Source organism: Chrysemys picta, chromosome 19 (genome assembly GCF_011386835.1).
Source record: "Chrysemys picta bellii isolate R12L10 chromosome 19, ASM1138683v2, whole genome shotgun sequence".
Taxonomy (NCBI): domain Eukaryota; kingdom Metazoa; phylum Chordata; order Testudines; family Emydidae; genus Chrysemys; species Chrysemys picta.
In genome coordinates, this window is record NC_088809.1 from 10,591,405 (window position 1) to 10,605,140 (window position 13,736).

At 45.6% G+C, this 13,736-nt stretch overlaps 1 protein-coding gene across 1 annotated transcript in view; it reads right to left on the bottom strand.

Annotated features, from left to right (window-relative positions):
• Positions 1-13,736, bottom strand: part of EXO5 (exonuclease 5) — a 176,888-nt gene that overhangs the window by 49,259 nt on the left and 113,893 nt on the right. The gene's annotated exons all lie outside the window — the stretch shown is intronic.

The following is a 13,736-nucleotide window of genomic DNA, read 5'->3' on the forward strand; positions in this document are numbered from 1 at the left end:
GTGGATTAGCATTAGTGGGATTAAATGGTGAACTGTTATGATACAGTAGCAAGGAACTTAGACAAGGGTTTCAGGTTCGGGACAGAATGCCTATTGTTTTGGTCATTCCACTTTGGGTGAGTAGATTGTTGCTAGTGGTCGGAGAATTCTCACTGGGGCACCTATCCTTCAGAAGTGACCCAAGGTTCTACTAGGAATGGATGTGGTTCCATCTTTGATTTTCTGAGAGAGACCATAGCAAAACTCTCACTGAGTTCAATGGGGCCAGGATTTTACTCGCATATATTGAAAGTGCTTATAAAGTTGCACACTGGCTTTTTTTTCACATGCCCTGGTTGGGTGTGTGCCTTTGACATCTGGCCAACCATAAATCGTGCAGGGTTCATTAGGAAGGGAAGGGATTTGGGCTATTAAAGTTGTGCCAATTTGGAGAGATGTGTGTGTTGTGTGTGTGGTGGGTTAGTAGGGAAGTTACATTATGCAATTAAAATCCCTATAGGGTTTAAAGAAAATAAACCACTTCATCTACAAATCCAACTTTTAATGAATGTTTGAGAGAATCAGGCAAAATGAATACAGAATTACTACACCCCCATATATACATTAAAATTTTAAGTGCTTATATTTTCTTTTCACTTCCAAATATCACTGCAATTATCACCAAAGTTTATCATTGTTAATACTTGCTCAGACATACTGTGGCAATTATCTCCTTCTTCCCTCACTTTTCTTGTTAATTCATTCCTTAGCTTCATTTACAAGCAGTGGGTTGATAGTGGAGAGTAGTTATGTATGCTTTTTAAATGTGCGTGTACGTGATGTGTGTGGTAAGGGAACAGGTGTCTTTTCATTCTTTTTTTTTTCTGTTCCATGACCTCTCATGCATATATTATCAACAGTATCTATCTTACATATTTTTAATGTCTTTAGACACCATTCCATAAGTGGAAAGTACCATGGGCCAGATCCTCAGCTGGTGAAAAATCAACATCACTCCCTTGAAGCCAATGGAACTATGCCCATAAATGGCTCCTTACAGCTAATAAAGGGTTAACAAAACTCAGCTGTAAATACTGAGATATTGTATGGGCTCCTGTGGAACCGCAAACGCACAGCCTGAGCAACAGCTCCTGCTAGATCAGTCATGGAGAACATAGTTTTTGGATCCTCTGGTAAAATTGCTGTCTATGAACCAGGAGGATCTGGGGACTGGGTCGAGCTGGAGGTCGTATCTGCGAGGAGATTTAAGGACCAATCCTGCACACTCTTATTCCAGCAATCTTTATATGCAAGGGATGGAATGTGCAGAAGACCCATACATAGTCTATGCAATACTTACACCAATTTAGAAGGTCTGAATAGGACTTAAGTAGTACATAGACTTATGCAGATTTCTTGCACCGAAGGTGACTTTCACCGGTAAGTAGTGACTTCAAAGGGAATACTCTGATGAGTAAAGCCAGGTCCCAAAAGTAAGGGTTCACAAGAGCAGGCCCTAAGTCTGTTCTAGTGTCTCACCTGGAGCTGGTAGATACAGGACCCCTTCTCTCTACAGCTTTTCTCCATAGTCAAACTTATGAACATTTTCAGGAGCATCTAGCGAAATTGTGGAGGTGTTAGATTAGATCAATTAGATCATTGACTTTCAGTGAGTCTTAAGCTCTGAAATGCTTGTCACTTTTTAAAATGGGACTAAGAGGATTCCAAAGTCAATGGGACTTGAGCACTTTCGAAAATTCAAACCCTAATGTGATTTCCTTCTAACAATTTTGAAATCACATAGAAAATGTGGTGGAATAAGTGTCTAAATAAGAGACCTCTCCTCCGCAAATGAAGAAAGAAGGGGGCCAAATTCCTCCCTCACGCAAATCCATTTAAGTTAATGTAAGGATGAATGTGGGCAAAGAAGACTTTCAAGCACCTCTTGGATTGCCATCACCTTCAAGCTCAACAACGTCTTCTCCTCCTGCAAAATTTGTGGTGACACAGTCGGGGACGGTAATTAAATATTGATGTTTTAGCAGCTGATGCTTTTAATACATTTTAAATTATACACATTTATTGGACCCAAATGCTCACCATCAGTTTAGTCCCTTCCAGCTACCCTGAAGACCTTTCAATATCTCTGTATTGATTTCTGTCTTAACAGTTGAGTTCTCATGACTGGATGCGTCTTAGCACTTTGGCAAGGTAAACAAATCTGCATGCATTTATTTGAGCACGGTTAGTTAGTCGCCACAAATGTGTAATGAACAGCCTCATACCTATGGAATTAGATCTTCTTAGTGATCATTAATTTCATCCCTTGCTGGTTTAACAAAAACCTCTTGGTAAGAGGCCAAACTCAATTACATTAATGTCTGGAAAATTAAAATAGGAGAAAAGAGAGTGCATTGCTCATGAACAGGTGTAGATTCCACTTATCTTGTTTAAGATATAGATTCTTCAAGGAATAACACACACACACACACATATATATGTGCATGCCTGAAGGGTCTATGTTAGACAAGATAAGGGAAATCTACACTTGGTTGTAGGCAATGCATAGGTTACATATACTTTACCAGATAAAACTGCGGAGAAGAGCACTGGGCAGAAATCACATCGCGTCAACACCCACTGCGGGCCTTCGCGATGCTTTGTTTTAATTAAACAGTCGGATTCCCCTGGTCCGCACCAGTTCTAAGTCAGCTGCTAGGCGCCGGCTGAGGCGGAACGCCGGCCCCCCCATCCCCGCGGAGGGGGAGAGGCGAGCGACGCCCGCCGCAGCTGGGGCGATCCACAGGAAGGGCCCGGCTCGCGTCCAGAGTCGCCGCCGCCCCCCGGGAGAGGGCGGCGCCTCGTCCAGCCGCGGCTCGCGCCCAGCCCCGCTTCGCGCCCCAGCCCGACCGACCCAGCCCTTAGAGCCAATCCTTATCCCGAAGTTACGGATCCGGCTTGCCGACTTCCCTTACCTACATTGTTCTAACATGCCAGAGGCTGCTCACCTTGGAGACCTGCTGTGGATATGGGTACGGCCCGGCGCGAGATTTACACCATCTCCCCCGGATTTTCAAGGGCCAGCGAGAGCTCACCGGACGCCGCCGGAACCGCGACGCTTTCCAAGGAAAATACCGAAAATACCCGGCCGTCGCCGGCAATGAGAGCCGCGGGGGCTACGCCGCGACAAGTAGGAGGGCCGCTGCGGTGCGCCTTGAAGCCTAGGGCGCGGGCCCGGGTGGAGCCGCCGCAGGTGCAGATCTTGGTGGTAGTAGCAAATATAGGTTACATATAAGCATGTATATAAAGAGGGTAGATAAACTTCCTCTTAGTCATATGTTTGAACTTTTATATGATAAGCTCTTTGAGTCAGGAGCATCTTTTTATTTTGGGCACAAACAGTGCCAATCACAATGAGGTCCCGATACATGGCTAGAGTCTCTAGGTGCTACCACAATACAGTTAATTTGGAATTTTCAAAGGGAACTGAAGAAGTCAGGCAACCAAGTACCACTAAAATTCCAGCCTTAATAAATAATTATAACTCCTATCCAGTATTCAATATGTTACAGAAGGCATCACAATCTTCTAATTAAGGCATGGGACTGGAAGTTAGGAGATCTTGCTTCTATCCTCAGTTCAACCTCAAACTTCTTCTGTGACTTTGGACAAGACATGAAATATTTCTGAGCCTCAGTTCTTCATCTGTAAAATAGGGAGAATACCACTCACGCCTCAGTTGTTGTGTGTGGTTTAATTCACTAATGGGTGAAATTCAACCCTGTGTAAAGGGCCAGCACAAAGCCTACACACCAAATAAGGTAATAATTGGCTGTTGGGCTGGCCTTCTCCACAGTGGTGAATTTCACCCATTAACATGCATAAAGTGCTCTGAGACAGGGGCTGCACAAGCGCCTTAAAAATGTGGGGGGCTACAGGTGCCCAAATTGTGTCCCCACTTCCCATGTCATTTCTTCTCCCTGAATCCCTACACCACTCCTTCCCCCAAGATCTGGCCCCCACTCCACCCCTTCCCCTAAGGTCTTGTCCCCCACTCGCTCCTCTCCGTCCCCATCGCTCAGTAAAAAATGGGAGGGCATAACCCTCCTCCTTTTAAAAGTGGGGAAGCCATGGCCCCCTGGCCTCTCCTCAGGAGGGCGGCAGAAGGTCCCGCCCCAAAATGCTGCCCCCCACAGAGACGGCAGAAGGTCCCGCCGCCGAAATACCGCCGCGGTCGCCGCCCCTCAAATTGTAGTGCCCTAGACAACCGCCTAGGTCGCCTAATGGGTTGCGCCAGCCCTGCCCCTCCTGTTCCAGTGCCCTGGCTTTGAGACCCTCAGATATGGCCATGTAATTATTATTATTGTATTGTGCTAGTGCTTTGGTGGCTGCAATCTATAATAAATGTCTCATTGTACTAGGCGCTGTATAAACCCATAAGAAAAAAAGATGGTCCCAGCCCCAAAGATCTTACAATCTCACCGTAGATTTGGAAAGTGTTATTATTCACTATATTAATGACTGGAACTTTCACGGGGCCTGGATCTACTTTGAGATGTAGAAAAATCTCTGCTTTGAAAAGTGCTCTGGGACCTTTGCAGAGTGCAGTGGAAAGAGTGAAGGATTTGCATGAGTAACAGCTGAAACGCAGGCTCCTGCTACAAAAAAATCATTAATAAAAGATCCCTGCATTCCTCTCCAGGTAGCTCTTATGCCATCATGCACAAGATATATTTCTGGAGAGAGGTGATAAGTTTCTGAGATGCAAGATCAGTTTTTACAGTACAGCCGCTGGCATTAGCGAGAGGAGAATGGTAACATAAAAATAACAGATGGAAGGGAGATATAATAAAATGGAAGCACAAGCAAATTATAAACCCATTCTAACTGTTCATGCAGATAAAACAAGAAAACCAAAATACATCTGAAATCACAAGGACCAGGTGTCTGTAGGGAAAGAGTATTTGATTTTATGCTCACAGTGGAGCCGCTGAAATGAACTGAAGGGTGAACAACAACTTGTGGTTCAGATGAAACTTTTGCAGTGGCTCTTCATTATTTGTTGGTGGGGATCATTTCCTGCAATGAAGTTTAAAGCTGGTATTCACCCCCCCTCTACCCCCATGCACACACTGTGAGAAAGCAAATATGAACATTTTCCTTGTGCCAACATTGCAATAAATAACTATGCTAAAATATGATCTAAATAATTTAAGAGTGCGTGGAGTAAAACAAAACAACAACAAAAACCCAAAGCCTAGAGCATAGCTAAGGATAAGAGTAAAAAAGCAACACAAAATTGAGCAGATTCTTCAGAAGCGCTCCTGGAACTCTGACAGAATAGGCAGAATATAATTGTTAAGGACAAAGCTAAAACAGGCAACATGAAAAAGGAACAATAATGCAGCAGAAGCATAATCCTCTTAATTGGCACAGACTCCTGGTGGAAACAGAAAACTACCAATTGAAGCCATCGTCCTCTTTTCTTGGAAGCCTGTACAAATACATTGTGCCGGGAGATAGTCACTTTAATTTCATGAACTGCTTTAAAAATAAGCACAGTACAAAGTACGAAGAGTTTTAGAAAAAGTAGTTGAAGGTCAGATCGACTTGTTTAACAGCTGTAACAGAGCAGGGAACCACAGTAAAGAATGGCCTACTCTGTAGGCCACTTTATGCTGGTAACCATCAATTCAGTCCTCTAAAATGTGACGATAGGGCAAATTCAGCACCTAGTTACAGTTCAAATACCAATGGAAGTTGCACCCCCTTACACGTGGGCTGAGTTGAGCCCAGTAACTGCAGACAGCACCAGACATGCCATTTAAACAATTTAGGCTTGCCATTTAACCACTGTTTAGTGGTTTGCACAGATGGTCATTACCCCGCTGAGCATTCATGCCATAGACCTAGTGCCTGAGAACGTGGATTCAAATGCAGCAGAAAATTTATAAAGAAAATTTATCTGGTCTGCTTCGAGTTATTAAGAGAGCTCTCTATAAAAGATAGATCTGGATAGATAGGTCCACATATAGTATAAACAAAAAGAACAGGAGTACTTGTGGCACCTTAGAGACTAACAAATTTATTAGAGCATAAGCTTTCGTGGGCTACTGCCCACTTCTTCGGATGCATCAAGTGCCACAAGTACTCCTGTTCTTTTTGCGGATACAGACTAACACGGCTGCTACTCTGAAACCTGTTATATAGTATAAAGAGCACCATCTACAGGCGATTACATAGCATTATTCATCCATGGGTCGGTTTAGTAAAGTTATTCTTTTCGTCAGGCTCCTAACAGGGATAGCAAATTTGACAGAAACCTCGGCTGTTGGGTTCAGTGTGCTCTGAACTGAACTGAATGGCCCTCACTGGTTGCTCAAAGCAACCCCCCCCCATCCCACCACTCGCTCTGCAAAAGTGACAATCAATGGCTACATCTATAGTTCGAGCACAAAGTTTATGGACCACTTTAATCCAGCTCAAGCCTTCTTTCAAGCACTACAGTGGGATTTCAATGGCGCATAAGCCTAGGGCTCTTTGGACAGCGGAATTCCATCTTTGGTGGATAAGGGCTACTTGTGGGTGAGAATTTGCAGGAGCCTTAGGCCTAGATCCTCAAAGAACTAGATCCATGGGAGTTAGGCACCTACATATTTTGAAGATCTGGGCCTTAGTTTGTAATCTTGGTTTAAAGTACCAGTGCTACCAACTATCATGGTTTTATCATGAGTTTTGCCATATTTGGTATGTTTCTTAAAGTCCCAGCTCCTGGAGGCATGTGATTAGGTGAGAACCTCAGCTTTCATTTAAAAAAAAGTAAGATTCTAGCCCTCACTACTGCAGAGAAAGTCTGGATAATGTGATTCAAGTGCACCCTAAAGGCTCAAAAACCAGAAGGCAAATGAAAAGAACCCAAAAGTTATGTATGTTTTAAAATCTCATGGTTTCTAAGTCAATCTGGTGATTCTCTGGGCGCTTGACTCAGGAAATACTGAAGTACTGTAAAATTAAAATAGAAAAGACCCAGAGCTAGTGGAGGCACAATGATATATGGGCTACATGAAACCTTGATGTGATTACCATAGTTGAGAGAGACCGTTCTAACGAGCAAATGAGACTGCAATACTATTTGTTATAGGAGGGCTCTGTGAACGGGAGATTCTGTATATACGGAAATAGTTAATAGATAATCTGCCAGTAGATGGCACTCAAGAATATGTTGCAGGTTTTGTAGGACCAATACACTTTGTTGCAGTACACTGCAAATGGCTTCCTCTGCGCAGTACTTTACATGAAGCTCTTAACACGATTTGTGCACATTTTAGGCGATGAGGTGGCCCTAATTGCTCTGTCCCATCAAGATTTGGTATTAATAAAATCGCACACCAGGATCTTCAGCCTGTTAGTCAAAAAACCCCCAAAACCAAACAGCGTTTAGTGACAGTCCTTTGCAAAGAGCGTTCTGACAACAGAAGACAGGGCTCAAAAATCGATGAAGGATTCCAATTCCACAGTGGCCAAGGCAATGTGCGATAAATACCTTAAAAGTGAATTGATGTGTAGAGAGAAAAAAAAGAAAGTAAGCAGCACGCAATTTGGCAGCTTGATTTATTTTTAGGCGCTATCGGCAAACCCTTGAGCTGTATAATTGAGTCTCTTTGTTCTCAAAGATTGGCATTATTACTCTGAATTTCATAATTCTCCTCAACACAGGACTCACTTCAGTGCAGCATTTGGAATATTGCAATGAAACATTTGGATCATTACAGTGGAGCTGGGTGTTATCGCTAACGATTATGTTTTACTTGGTAATGGGTGCAATTAGAGCCTGCAGCTTCAGCGTGGAAACCAGAAAAATATGGCTATTCGGGGGGAAAAAAAGATATAGAATAGAAGCTGATTTTGCATGTCGGGGTGGTGGCAGAACAAAACAAAAGGTTCATGGCTAGTTCATCAAGATGAAACCCAGTGGGTAACAGATGGGTCTTTCTATCCAATTTCCTATAGTATCAATAGTTGGTGTCTGAGGAGAGATTCAAAGTATCTTTAGGGGAAAAAACAAATACGATTGGAATACAACAGTTGTGATCAACAGACCTCCTTCGAATGCTGCTGTCTCTCAACCTGGTTCATATAGCATGGAAGATAATAGGTGAAATCCTAGCCAGAGTCAGAATAAGTCCCAAAAACAAGAAGGAGTCTGGTGGCCCCTTAAAGACTAACAGATTTATTTGGGCATAAGCTTCCGTGGGTAAAAACCTCACTTCTTCGGAGGTTTTTACCCAAGAAAGCTTATGCCCAAATAAATCTGTTAGTCTTTAAGGGGCCACCAGACTCCTTCTTGTTTTTGTAGATACAGACTAACACGGCTACCCCCTGATACTTGAGAATAAGTCCCAGTATCAGAATAACATATGTAAAGCTCTGTAGTGACTGGACCACATAACACCTGAATCCGCTACAGCTTCCAGGTTAACGGACTGGTCTTTTAGCTCAAACAGTGGCAGTTTACACATTTAGAGTTGGGGGGAGGGAAATGGAGAAGGTGGCAAATAAGTTTTAGTTTTAAAATGAGTTAACAGGTCACGGTAAACCCTAGGCTCCCCCCGCCCCAATCATTGGTTTTGGCTGAAATAGTTAATTTTTTGCTCTAAAGTCGCTATTTTCCACAGGAACCCCCCCCCCCATTTTCCAACCAGCTCTAATGGTGACATTTACGGCCAGATTTTCAAAGAGCTCAGCACATCGGGCTGTGAAAATCTGATCACTTCTTTAGGTATCTAAACGGGAGCTGTGCTATTCTCAACAGCTGACCCTGGTTGCTGGGCTAAGCCTTTTGGAAGATTCCATCCGCAATGTAGCCCTTAAGCGGTGTATGAAATCATGAGTATATGCTGAAATATACCCCGCAATTGCACTTCTTTCCCCCTCCCCCTTCAGATGAACTCTGAAGACATTCTTTTTTTCTTTGCTTTTTTCTTAATTTTTATTTTTGGGCTTTCTTTAAACTCCTTGCAACAAAAGCCTATGCCATGCCGTGAAAGCACCATGCTACAGCAAGATCTAACCTGCACAGGTGGATTTACATCACAGCATTCGCTGTTCAGCAGACATAGCACAGCTAACATAGCACAGCTAACATAGCACAGTCTCCTTCCGAAGCAACGGGGTCTTGCTGATTTCCGAACTGGAGCAGTAACTATTCAGCAGCACGGTTTAGGTTACAAATCAATTGCTGCACATAGTGCTTAAGTGCTGCTTAAATCAGCTTACTGCACTAGGCCCAGTGAAGTCCTTACCTAGACCGGGCAGTTACAGGAGATTACACTTAACTCCTGCATCAAAGAGTGAAGGGAAGACGTGGTTTTGGAGAGTAACTCGAACAACCTCGAATCCCCTTTGGTTTAGGGCTTTAAGGAAGCCTTCCAGTTTAGTGACAGAGCTGAAAGTTTGACACACCACGGTCCAAGTTGGGAGATCAACAGGAGTTCTACCCTTGCAATCGAAAGCAAAATTTGGCTCTTTGATACTCAACACGCTACCTCACCAGGCCATCAAGAGGAATTGACCCTAGGACCTCTATATCTGAACTGATGAGCCTCTAATACAGGGGTGAGCAAACTTTTTGGCCTGAGGGCTGCATTGGGTTTCGTAAATTGTATGGAGGGCTGGCCCCCACCATCTATCCACCCCCCCCATTCCCTGACGGTCCCCCCAGGACCCATGCCCCATCCACATACCCCCGCTTCCTGTCCCCTGACCACCCCCAGACCTCGCTGCCCCATCCAACCCCTCCTCTCATTCCTGATGGCCCCTCTGGGACCCCTGCCCCACCCAATCACCCCTTCTCCCTGTCCCCTGACTGCCCCCAGAACCCCTGCCCCTGACTGTCCCCTGCGGCACCATCCAACCCCCCCTCCTTCCTGACGGCCCCCCTGGGAGCCCTGCCCCCATTCAACCCCGCCCCCCTCAACTGCCTCAACCCCTATCCACACCGCCGCCCCCTGAACACCACCCCAAACTCCCCTGCCCTCTATCAAGCCCCTTACTGCACTGCCTAGAGCACCGGTGGCTGGTGGCTTTACAGCTGGGCCACCTGGCTGGAGCGGGGCCACCATGCAGCACAGAGACCAGGTCAGACCGGGCTCTGCAACTGTGCTGCCCCAGGAGCTCACAGTCCCGCCACTCAGAGCCTTGCGCCAGCGGCAGAGCGAGTGAGCTGAGGCTGCAGGGGAGGGAGAACAACGGGGGAGGGCCGGGGCTAGCCTCCCGGGCCAGGAGCTCGGGGGCCGGGCAGGACGGTCCCGTGGGCCGGACGTGGCCCGTGGGCCATAGTTTACCCACCTCTGCTCTAATATGTGGACTAAAGGACTAAGTTATTTTAGAGGCAGTAGCAGACTCATTAACCTCTACTTTGTTCAGTCACTAGAGGAAGACATTGATCCACACTCAGCATGGGTTACAATACCCCATTCTTCTTCTTCTTCGTATTATTGTGGCACCTCCCAACCCCAGGCATGGACTAGAACCCAGCGTACTAGACGCTGTAAACACGAAACAAAAAGACAGTACTTGCCCCAAGGAGCTTACAACCTAAGCGACCCTGCAGTTCTTTTACTGGGCCTCTGAAGTCACTGGGAGTTTTTCCGGCTGTTTCAGTGGGCATAAGGTGAAACTCTTTGGGTCCCCAAGCGCCACAGATTAAATATGCTCTCTTTTGGAAAATCTATGCCAGGTTGTCCCAGGCAAGGGAATGAAAAGCTGCAAAGGGCACCACTGTAAAGGGATGTCCTATGCCAGAATAAAGTTATTGTCATGCTGCCCCTCCATTTAATACAGAGGAAAGTGCTGTGTACCAGCTGTGCTCAACCCATAGGCCACTCCAAGAAAACAGGCGCAACCAACAGCAAAGATGGCATTGGCCAGCCAAAATAACACTCAGCGGCCTGCTCCTTCTCATGGTAAACCTTTAGAGGGGACATTAGGACAGCATGGTTTAAAGACTAAGGGATTTCCTTGCAGACAACTGTGGACACTGAACATAGTCTGAAGAACCCTGTGCCAGGGAAAGACGGACGGCATGCAGTTCTGTACCTTGGTCTTGCTGCATCAGGAGAGGTATAGTGGCCTATCACTTGAAACTGCTCTGCTTTGGAGTGTCATGGAGTAGGGGTCCCTATAAGGAAAGGGCAACTGTGTGCAAACATTTTTCCTATCCCCTTAACCCCCTACAGGACTGGGTGTAAGTGCCCGGAAAGTCCCACTGTCATCTCTGGGAGTCTAGGGCAGTGTGTGTCTCTTGCCAAGCAGTGCTAAGCACCACGCAACAATCAATGGTCTTTGGAACTGACTTGCCCTTGTTTGTGTCTAGGACCTACTTCTCTCCCACTCCCTCCCTGTCAGCAGTAAAGATACAGTCCCTACAAACCGCAGCTGACAAAAAGGAAAGAAGAGACATATTTATACTTAAAAATGTATTCAGTTTAGATTTCCATGGCAACCTCCATGGGAAGCCTCTGGGAGAAAGAGCGCATAAGTGACACTGCCTCACAATTATTGTATATCCGTATAGCGCTGCTGCCGCATAACCTGTATAACTGCAATGCAGTGAACCCAGCATCTTGGTCTGTCCGTCTCTTTGGGAGGCAGCATTGCCTAGTATGTAGAGAATGGGAATGGGAGTAGAGACCCCAACATTAGGGCAGGAAAAGGTTGTTCGAGACATGGGCAGGCACAGTTTCAGTGGAGTGAACCATGCAGGAGTTGGAGGTAGACAGTGAGGCATTGGCTGTACATGACACGTCAGATGAGTGTAGAGGTGAAGCAGCTAAAGCCTTTACAGCACCCCGCATCATGCATAGTCTCATGTGCAGGAAGTTCACACATTGTTTCCGCATCACTGAGACCTTCAGGGATCTGCATGACTTCCTGTGAACCTGGTCCCCATTGTAGATACCAGATGTGAATGGTTCTGTGGCCTGGGAAATAATCAAACCTTAAAGGGTAAATTCGTTTTGTTCTGCGGCTTGTCCAGCTATCTGCTTGTTTTCTTTACACTTGGAGAGCGTTGTGTAATTTATTGTGTGTGCCTGGGGGTGAACACCCACACAGGGACCTCTTCCCCTCTGATGCTATGATAAGTCCTCAGAGCCATATTTTTCTTCCACCAGATTCTGCGTTAAGAGGCAAAGGGTGAAGTTTCAAGGGTAAAACAAAAGTTTTGTCAACCCTTAACAGGCCCCATGTGTAAGAGAAAGTGCGGTAATCATTCACTTTCATCTGACCCCAAACACTGATTCCTTCTCTCTTAATTTACCCTGTTAGGGAAGGGGGGTTTATATGCACCCAGTTTACAAATCCAGAGACCGTCCCATCAGCTAAGGAGTTCAGCGAGATGATGATGTGGGAAGGTAATCAGACGGCTGAGTTTAGAGGCCCCATGCGGAGCTGCAGTTTTTGAAATCATATAGCCAATGCCCTACAGCCGGGCCTTCCTAATGCCATGAATCTATTCCACCTAGACATTCCTGCTCGGCAATTCCTGCAGAGTCGTAAGGCTCAGTATCCAGTCACCTCTCCTACTCCACCCCACGGTAGCCATCCAAATTATGGCCGTGCCGTGCCCTGGTGGTGGGACACAAAGAGGCTGCCTCTCCCCACCTTTAATGCTCCGATGCAGGGCAGCCATCGTTTGTGGCTTGACATTCAAAAGAGTCATAGAAATTGGCTCCTAGGGTAAGATGCTAGAGAACATGAGCCAGGAGCTCTGCTGATCTGGCCCATCTGGACGGGGGTCAAATGTTCAAGGCATTTTTGAAGCAGAAGGAATGGTGTGAATATACACGATAGGCCAGCGCTGCCAATTTTGTCATCAATAGATACTATAGGCCTGATCCTCGTCTGGTGTCCACTGGCACAGCTCCACTGGCTTCAATGAAGCTACATCAGCTGAGGATCGGTCCAGATAACCATGCTCCTTTTCTGGCAAACAAATATTTTTTTACCCTCTGGTTAGAAGGGTATAGCCTTTCTGCACTTTGGAGCAGGCATGTTAATCAAAGCGATCCCTCTTGTGCATGCCATAAGGATTTTATGGGAAACAAAAGCTTGGTGCTCCCACTGATCCTCAGGGCAATGAACAATAATTTTAAACAATAGGGCTCCGCATACAAATAAAGTCGCCGTTCGTTAGCGGCCCTGCTTTTCAGCAGCATTCTCAGACAAAAGATGCCTGTGGAATTATTTCTCTCTTCTTTTGTCCATTTTTTCATGTTATGTGGATTGCATTACCACGGTAACAGCACCACATGCCGGATAACATGACACTTGCCAAAGTAATACCACTGTTCAATAAACAATGACTTGCTTCTGTTATTCTTCTCAGACACAGCAATATGGGCCTTATAAGAGTCTCAGTCATCTGAAATGCTACTGCAACTCTAACAAGCTCTTCCCAGGCTTTGGCCCAATGTCTGGTTGAAACCTAATGGCCCCAAAATGTGCTTCTGACAAAATAAGTTCCAAGTACTTTTGCTGAGGCACTGACTATGTCCTGTCCATATAAAGCTGAGAGATGAGGGAAACAACCTGTACATCGTTTGCTTGTCAGAATTCCACAAACACAGCTTCAATTTTCAAGTTGCCTAAGGGACTTGGATGCCCAATTCCTATTAATTTCTAACGGGCCTGAGCATCTAAATCACTTAGGCAACATCGGAAGTCTCAGCCTAGATGTCCCAAGTGATAGATAACCC